Source organism: Dasypus novemcinctus, chromosome 8 (genome assembly GCF_030445035.2).
Source record: "Dasypus novemcinctus isolate mDasNov1 chromosome 8, mDasNov1.1.hap2, whole genome shotgun sequence".
In the NCBI taxonomy this organism is placed as follows: Eukaryota; Metazoa; Chordata; class Mammalia; order Cingulata; family Dasypodidae; genus Dasypus; species Dasypus novemcinctus.
The window spans coordinates 115,600,935-115,610,306 of record NC_080680.1 but is presented as its reverse complement, the minus strand read 5'-3'; the positions used below and the strand labels follow the sequence as shown (position 1 = coordinate 115,610,306).

The following is a 9,372-nucleotide window of genomic DNA, read 5'->3' as shown; positions in this document are numbered from 1 at the left end:
GCTCCACTGTCAGGGTATGTTTAAAGAGGGTGGGCAGTGTGGCAGCCCATTTCCCCAGCCAGACGACGCCAAGCCTAACCTGAGAGGAACAGCACAGCCACCGCCTTCTCTATCCCCATCCTCACCTCAACACTCCTCTGCTTGCTCCAGCATTGCTCTGGCTTCTCATTGCTCAGTCACTTGGGGACGTCCACTGGGTCTATTTCTCTGGATTCCATTTCACTCCTGCATTCCCAGTGGTAAAGGGTATTTCTTCCCTTTTAGCCCATCCTCCAGGTATTCAAACCCTTCAGCCAGCCACCTAAGCTAGCCCCTGCCACTCAGCTTCAAGGGCTGAGCCTAGGCATGAGGATTAAATCACAGCCCCCATGAAAGGCATGTTCAAGTCCTGACCTCCAGTCCTGTGGGAGTGAAACCCTCTGTAAACAGGATCTTTGAAGATATTATTAGCTCAGGTGAGGTCAAATCGGTTGAGAGTAGGCCTTCATTCAATATGGCTGATGCCTTTATAAGCCAAGGAAATTGAACCCAGAAGAACAAGGCAGAGCAGGAGAGCTTGCCATAGGACAGAGGCAGAGAGAGATCGGCCAGCCAAGGAACTGCAAGGATCGCCGCAAACCAGCCCCAGAACTCTATAGACTCCGTGAGAAGGCATGGCATGACTTCTAGCCTCCAAGACCATGAGACAGTAAACTCCTGTTGGTCAAGCCAACCAGTTGAGGGTATTTGTCCTAGCAGCCCTGGCTGACTAAGGTACTAGATAAGCACAGTGAATCAGTAAACACTGTTGATATGGTATAGGCTAGAACTTTCACAGAAGGTCAGGAAAGGGAAATGCTAATGTAGGTTCTTGTAGAACAAATAGTCTTGAATTTGAAGAAATAGAAATGACATTCCAACTTGGAAAAATATACAAGGACACTGAAGCAGAAAAGAGTTTGGGACAAGAAAAATAGGAGCATGAAATGAGTCTGGCTGGAACAGAGCACTAAGCCATTGAAGGGAACCAGCATTAGGTAAATCTGAGCAATAAAATGGGGTCAGATTACACACGGTCTTGACCATCAGGAGGAGGTTAGACTCGATATGTAGGCAGCGCGGTTTCATGGTAGGTTTTTGATCAGAGAAATGACATGAGGAAAATGATATTTTAGTTGTAATTTTCTCACAGAGAGAGAATATCTCTGTCTTACATAAAAGATAAACAAAGGGATAATAACTACTTTCTCTACAAAAAATATTCTTCACTTTCCTAAAGGATTCATCATTGGTTGGTTTGAGTCTTTTTGTTTTTGTTTCTGCTGCTTACAAACATGGTATCTTCAATACAGATATTTTGAAAATGCTGAAAAGCAAAATAAAAAATGTAAGTTCCCCCCCAATTTCACCACTCAAAATAACAATTGCTAAGATATTTGAATATATCCTTCCAGAATGATTTACAATATATATATTTATATATGCTCATAAAAAATATTTATATTATATAAATACTGCTCTTCCATTTAGCAATATCTTTTCCATTGGTTATTGTTTTTTCAAAAAAGCTTTATTTTTTAAAGAAGTTTTAGATTACAGAAAAGTTACATCAAAAATACAGGAAGGGGAAGCAGATGTGACTCAAGCAAGTGGGCCCTTGTCTACCATAGAGGTCCAGGGTTCAATACCCAGGGCCTCCTGGTGAGGGCAAGCTGGCCCATGTGGTGAGCTGGTCTATGTGGGGTGCTCCCCACACAGGAGTTCTGGCCCACACGGAGACCTGGCGCAGCAAGATGACTCAAGAAAAAGAGACACAGAGGAGAGACGATGAGAGGTGCAGCAGACCAGAGAGCTGAGGTGGCACAAGAGAATGATCACCTCTCTTCCACTCTGGAAGGTCGCAGGATCAGTTCCCAGAGCACCTAATGAGAATACAGGCAGACACACAGAAGAACACACAGTGAATGGACACAGAGAGCAGACAATGGAGGGAGGGGGAGAAATAAGTAAATGAATAAATGAATGAATGAATAAATAAATAAATAAATCTTTTTTTAAAAAATACAGGAGGGAAGTGGATGTGGCACAAGCGGCTGAGCTCCTGCCTACCTTGTGGGAGGTCTGTGGTTCAGTTCCCAGTGCCTCCTAAAGAAGACAGCGAGCTGGCACAACAGGCAGGCCCAGCAAGGTGACACAACAAGATGATGTAACAAGAGACACAAGAAGAAAAAACATAATGAGAGACATAACAAAGGAGGGAACAGAAGCAGCTCAAGCTATTAGGCACCTCCTTCCCACATCAGAGGTCCTGGGTTCCATTCCCAATGCCTCCTAAAGAAACAAGGAAGATGAACAGACACAGCAAAGTGCAAACAACGAGGGGGTAAGGAGGAATAAATAAATAAAATAAATCTTTTAAAAAATATATATATAGGAGATTCCCATGTACCCCACCTCCTTCCCCTCTCACATCTTCCCCTATTAATAACATCTTACATTAGTGTGGTGCATTTGTTACAATTGATGTACACATATCGAAGCATTGCTACTAGCCATGGTCAATAGTTTACATGATGGTTTACACTTTGGCCAGTACAATTTTATAGGTTTTGATAAAATGTATGTCAGCCTGTATCCATCATTGTAAAATCATGCAGGACAATTTTAATGCCCTAAAAATGTCCCATGTTCCATCTATTCCCTCTGCCTCCCCTCAGAACCTCTGGTAACCGCTATCTTTTTATCAATATTACAAGTTCTTCCATTACTACAATAATAATAAGTCTGCTTTGGTCCATGGTTGCATTCCTCCCTGTAGCAGTTTGATATTTATGAATTCCAAAAAGAGATATGGATTATGTTTGTAAACTGGTCTGTTCCTCTGGGTGTGATCCCCTTTGAGTGTATTAGATTCAGCAGAGATGTCTTTGATTAAATTATGTTAAGATTAGAGCTTTGATTTGACCACATCAGTAGGGTATAACTCGGGTTAAGTCCTTGCCCCCTTGGTGGGCTGTTATAAATGGGCACTCACTCAAGAAGATACACAGAAGATACAGAAGAAGAAAGAACTTGATCAGTTTTGATCCTGGAACCCTGGAGAGAGATGAGCCATTCACCTGATAGTTTACAGTTGACCTTGTGAAGAGAAGAGAGCAGCTGAGAAGCCCTGAGAGATGAGCCCTGTGCCAGCCTACAGCTGAGAGCAGAAGCTGCGCCCACGGAGCCTTAAGAGTAAGAAGGAAGGAGAGACCAGGCAGAGATCACCTGACATCTTGCTTCAACATGTAACAACTGACTTTGATGAGAGGGTACCTCTTATGATACCTTGACTTGAACTCTTTAGGACCTTGTAACTGTAAGCTTTTACCCCTGATAAATACCCTTTACAAAAGGCAACAGATTTCTGGTACTTTTCATCAGCACCCCTCTTAGCTGACTAACACACTCCCTTATGTTTGTTCATTCCTCAATCTCGAGGATTTAGGAATGGTGATGCACCCTTCTTCAGATTGAGAGAGGGCTTAGACCTTTTGGGGCAGATGGCCATTTGTTACTTTTGACTAGTAAATTCCTCTATTACATTTAAAATATAATTTGGGAAAAAAATTAAATTTACATGCACCTTTTTAAGAATGTATTCTGTAGCCCAGAGCAGCTTTGTTCCAAATTTGTTCTATGGAATATTTAAAGCCAAAAGATATTCTGGCCAAAATATGGAGATTATGTTTAGGAACAGTTGTATCCCTTATACACTTTGTGTAAATTCACAATGTACTTTAGCTCATTAAAGGTCTTAAGGTATCCTATAATTATTAAGGCCAAATGGAGTTTGCTCCAGGAAATACTTTCTCAGTGAAAATTAATGAATGTTAATATAAGCCTAATTGAAATTACTGGATTCAAACACAGAGTTCAAAGCCCTGCCTGATCAAAATATCCTACCCCCCTGGAAATCATGGAGAGCGGCCCCACTTGCTGACCGAGTGGGGATCCCGCCATGGCTTGATGAGGCCAGTTAGTGGTCATTTAATAAGGACATCAAGACCAGATTTCAAACATCTGCTTGAGGTTGGCCATGTAACAGTTAAGGTTCTTTCCAATCCCAGGACTCCAGTGAGTTTTAATTGAGAGTATTAAAAAATCTCCTTTCAGGTCCAATCACTCATTTGCCAGCCATTTCCCCTCTCCAGGGCGGTCCCTCCCACCACACACACACACACACACGCACACACAGACACACACACGTCTCCTGGCTTCCACAGCCTTACAGAGAGCCTCTAATCTTTCTCTTTGTTGAGGAAGAAATGGGGCAAGCAAACAGAATCAAGAGTTGCTCCCCTGTGCACGTGTAACACTCACAGAACAGCTGGAAAAACAAAGAAAGTAGGTGAAAGGTGATGTTGTTTTGCTGAACGGGTGTCAGAGGTGGCTTACAAATCCCGGGGGGGTAGGGGGGGGACTCAGCGTGTGCTAACACTTGCTCTGAAAAATCTGCTCACAAAACCTCCATTCTAGCAGCCCAGTGGTTGGACCCCTAGCTGGCTTCTTCTACAAGGAAAGGCTGATGTTTCCCCACCTCAGGAAAACAAACAGAAGTTTAAAAGAAAAAACAGATCATTCCTTCCAGTTAAAAAAAAAGTTTCCAGCTGTTTCAACTCAGCCCCAGGGCCTCCCAAGAACGGAGCATCTCCCAAGAATCCTCCTAATCCCAGGAGGAGTCTTCTGTTCTGCCTGCTTCTCAGAACACAAAGAAAACAATTCCATGCCCTTCTTTCTTCCTGGTGGTAAGCAAGAACAAGGGGAAGCCAAGGCGATTTCATCTGGGATTTTTGTAATGTGGAATATCTTTGAGCTGTGGTCGCTCTTGACGTGACCTTCCATCCATCCTCCAGTCAAAATACCGGCAAAACCTGAATCTAATTAAGTCTGAGAAAGGCTAGAGCTGATTCCCTGGCTCCACCCAACACCCCTGAGGAAGCACCCAGCTCTCAAACCCTCCAGGCTCCTCCCAGGCTGGAGCACCAAGCCTGATGCTTGTGCTTGAACATAGCGTAGGAATCAACAAGCAGTCTAATATTTTTGGAGCAGTGCCTAAGGTCTAGAGTTTCCTTGGACGTGTTTCTGTCCTTGAAGACTATCACTTGACACTACAAAAGGCTGGCTGGTCCTGTCATTGTAATATCCTTGTGTCCACCTTAGAGAGAAACTCTCAAGCTGTGTTACCTCTAGTGCCTAAGATTGAGGATGGGTCTTCTCAAAAGCCTCAAGAACCAGTTGTGGGACTGTTCTGGTATCTGCCAGCTGGTAACAGAATTTGGTCTAAGGCTTCACCTGGTGTGGAAGTTGTAAGGAAGGGAATGTGGAGCCCCACCCCTCTAGCCACCTGTTCAGGTGACCATTTCATTCTGGTTTTTGCCCTGAAATTCCCATACCCAGGCAATCCTGCAATCCCGGGCAACCCAGGATACTGGTCACCCTACATATTTGCTGGAAGATTTAAACAGTGGCTGAATGCAAATTAATTTAGGTCAGTCCAAAACTTAGTGGATGCCCTTGAAACAGTTCCCACAGGCATACATTCTCCAAAAGGACCGAAGGAAAAATAAGACCTAGAGCCTCGCCGTTCAATGTGTGGTCCACAGATCAGCAGCACCTGCATCAGCCAGGCACTTGTTCAAAATGCAGACTCCCAGGCCCCTGCCTCAGACCTACTGAATTAAGATCTGCAATTAAAGAAGCCCTCCAAGCGAGGCCTGGCCCGTAAGGTCTGGGCGCACTAGGGTACCACCAGAGTGATGGTCAGTAGGACTGGGGGGGTAGAGCAGAGCGAGCCAGGAAACACGTTCACTACCCATGAGTCATTTGTTGTTTCTGGGAATGAGGGGTGGGAAGTCAGCCTGGGAAGGCAGGTTGGGGAGAAAACTGTGGAAGCCCTGGAACAGGGACTGGAGGACTAGCCCTATCTCTTCTCTGCTCCCTCTTCTCACAAGGTTGATTCCGTTACTCCTCTCTCCTATTTCCTAAAGTTAGAGCATCTTCCTTCCCCAGCCTACTTGGGCTCCCTCAGTGCCAGCCAAGGCAAGGAGCAGGTCCAGAAATATGCTCCCCCAGTCTGCATTCAGGCCCAAAACTCTTCTCTCCGAGTCCTTTGAAGGACCAGGGACCTTCTCTGGGCTAAGGAATGGAGTCTCTGGTCAGGGAAAGTAGAGGATGCAGCCACCAGTTAAAGGGAAGCTCCAAAGATCTCCCTGTTTCCAAAAGGAAGGTTAGCAAAATGAAGAAAATCGAGAGGTCTTGAGCGACACCCTTTTCATTCTGAAATGCGTTATGGAGTAGTGGTTGCTGAACCTCTTTGTGGCGAACACATGTACTGACCTCACAGGTTGTAAGCGTTTTGTGAATTAATATTTGCAAAGCTTGGCGGCAGACTTGGCCCAGTGGTGAGGGCGTCCGTCTACCGTACGGGAGGTCCGCGGTTCAAACCCCAGGCCTCCTTGACCCGTGTGGAGCTGGCCCACGTGCAGTGCTGATGCGCGCAAGGAGTGCCCTGCCACACAGGGGTGTCCCCCGTGTAGGGGAGCCCCACGCGCAAGGAGTGCGCCCCGTAAAGAGAGCAGCCCAGAGTGAAAGAAAAGTGCAGCCTGCCCGGGAATGGTGCTGCCCACACAGAGAGCTGACACAGCAAGATGACGCAACAAAAAGAAACAGATTCCTGTGCCGCTGACAACAGAAGCGGACAAAGACGACACAGCAAATAGACACAGAGAACAGACAACCGGGGTGGGGGCGGGAATGGGAGAGAAATAAATAAATAAATCTTTAAATATATATATCTCTCTCTACAAAGCTCTTAGAGCAATGTCTAGCTCCTAGCAGTGGCTCCCTAGAAGGCAGCCTTGAATTAAACAAGTGCCTGTTCCAGTGCAGGAAGGAGAGGCACAGTTTACTGAGGGCAGAGCTGGGGTGTGGCAGCCAGCCTCTAAATTGGCCCCCAGTGTTCCCCACCTCTTGTATTCACACTCTTTGTACTTACCTCCCATACTGTACCAGGTGGGGCTGTGTGACCTGTAGAAAATGGCAGGCATGATGATATGTTGCTTCTGAGATTAGGTTATAAAAGGCAGCAGCTGCCAGTGTGGGCAGTTGCTTGGCCTCTCTCCCTCCCTCTCTCTCTCTTTCTTCTTCTCACAGCACTCGCTAAGGGGGATGCCAGCTGCCAAGTTGTAAGCTGCTCTGTGGAGAAACTCACTGGTGAGGAACTGAGGGAGCTAAAGTCCTCAGTCCAGCAAGCTACAGGGAACTGAGACGTGCTAACAAACATGAGACGAGCTTGGAAGCAGATTCTCCCGGCTCAGTTGTGCCTTGAGATGACTACAACACTGGCTGACAGCTTGACTGTAACCTCATGAGAGACCTGAGCTGGAACCACCCAGCTACGCTTCTCCCAGTCTCTTGGCCCACAGAGCATGTGTGATAATATTAAATATTTGTTGTTGTAAGCTGTTAAACTTGGGGGTGATTTGTTACACAGCAATAAATAACTGATTGGGGCTTGGTGAAAGATATATATACCACTATGTGGAGGGGACCAAGGAAATTGGCCCAGATATACCTGGGCTTATTTCAGAGATACAACCAGGAGGGCCAGGGTATGTGCTGGGGAACAACATTCTCAGGCAGAATTTGAAAAGCAGTTTGGTTAGCAAAGAAGGTTCCAATCAGATTGCCCAAGATCAGTTCTTGGGACTTCAACCTGGTATGACTACTCAGAAGCCAGGAAAGTGACCACTGACAACCCAAGAGAATTTTCAGGGATAACTGCTAGAAAAAGGTCTGATCCAGCCATATGAGGCAGTGGGATTCCCAGCTCTCACTGAGGCTAGCCCAGAACGGCTCCCTTGAGGCTGGAAATAAGACACAATGACTAAGATGGAGATAAATCCTGCAGGCTGAGCCAAGCCAGGGGTAGGTTCCAATCTTACGGCATGTTTTAAATGCATACCTTTTTTTTGAAAAATGAATGCTTTTAACACTAAAAGAATATTATGTGATGTAGTTAATCTATTGACAAGATACTTTTAAGACTTTTTTTTTTTAGGTAACAGGGCCAGGGATTGAACCCAGAAACTTGTATGTGGGAAGCTGGCACTCAACCACTGAGCCAGATCGGCTCCCCTGAGTTGGTCTTTTAATTTGTTTGCTTTTTTAAATCTATATGTACTTAGGAGCCACTGGGAACTGAACCAGGACCTCCCATGCGGGAAGTAGGCACTTAATCACTTGAGCCACAACTGCTCCCCTTAAGATTTATTTTTAAAATATAAAAGATTTATAGTACACTTGGCAGATAGTAATGGATCCCAAGTTTATGGCTATACGGTGAATGTCATCTTGCCCTGTATCTTCTTGTGTGTATAACTGCATTTTAACAATGGTACCAATCTAAGGTCCTCTTTGAAGGAGAACTTCCACCCCTGATAATCTCTGAGAAGGGATTTGAGATGGTACCTAACCATTTGTAAGAAGGAATGCAGCTGTAGATGACTATTTCAAATCTTCCAGAATTTTCACACACATCAGGTGCAATAAAAACTTAGGACTCGGAGGTTTTCTTGGGAGAGAGTTTCCTGAGATTTCCCAGGTCCTAAGCAGCCCAGGTCTTGAGGCTGCAAGGCCTCCTGATCTGCTCCCTCGTGCTGCCTTCACTCCTCTGCTCCAAGTCCTGCCAGAAGAAACACCGTCATGTGTTCGCTTCAGCAGCGCGTGTACTAAAATTGGAACGATACGGGGAAGATTAACATGGCCTCTGCGCAAGGATGACATGCAAATTCGTGAAGCGTTCCGTATTTTTGGAGACAGTGGCTGCAGGAGTTGCTGAGGACAGGGAGAGGGAAGAAGAGATGAGATGTGGGCACATTTTCGGGACTTGGGAGTTGTCCTGACTGATATTGCAGGGACAGATGACGGACATTATATATCCTGCCATAACCCACTGAATGGACTGGGGGAGACAGTAAACTACAATGTAAACTATTATCCATGTGGGGCAGCAGTGCTCAAAAATGTATTCACCAAATGCAATGAATGTGCCACAATGATGAAAGAGGTTGTTGATGTGGGAGGGGTGGGGGGGAGTGGGGTTTGTGGAAACCTCTTATATTTTTTAATGTAACATTTTGTGTGATTTATGTATCTTTAAAAAAAAGACCATAAAAATTGCTAAAAAAAAAAAAAAAGAGAAATACCATCATGTTCCACATGCTGGAGTCTCTCTCTTTACTCCACCAAGCGCTGCTCTCAACACTTCTGGGGGGCAAGGAAACAGAACAGCACTTCAGCTGCACAACCAAAGCCTCAGATGCCCCACCACCCAAGAACCTCTTTGGGGCT

General features: G+C 45.4%; 1 non-coding gene across 1 annotated transcript; it reads left to right on the top strand.

Moving 5' to 3' along the window:
* Positions 1-8,730: 8,730 nt before the first annotated feature.
* Positions 8,731-8,833, top strand: LOC111765091 (U6 spliceosomal RNA). Its single transcript, XR_002797529.1, has one exon. It is a non-coding gene; the product is annotated as a U6 spliceosomal RNA (small nuclear RNA).
* Positions 8,834-9,372: the final 539 nt, after the last annotated feature.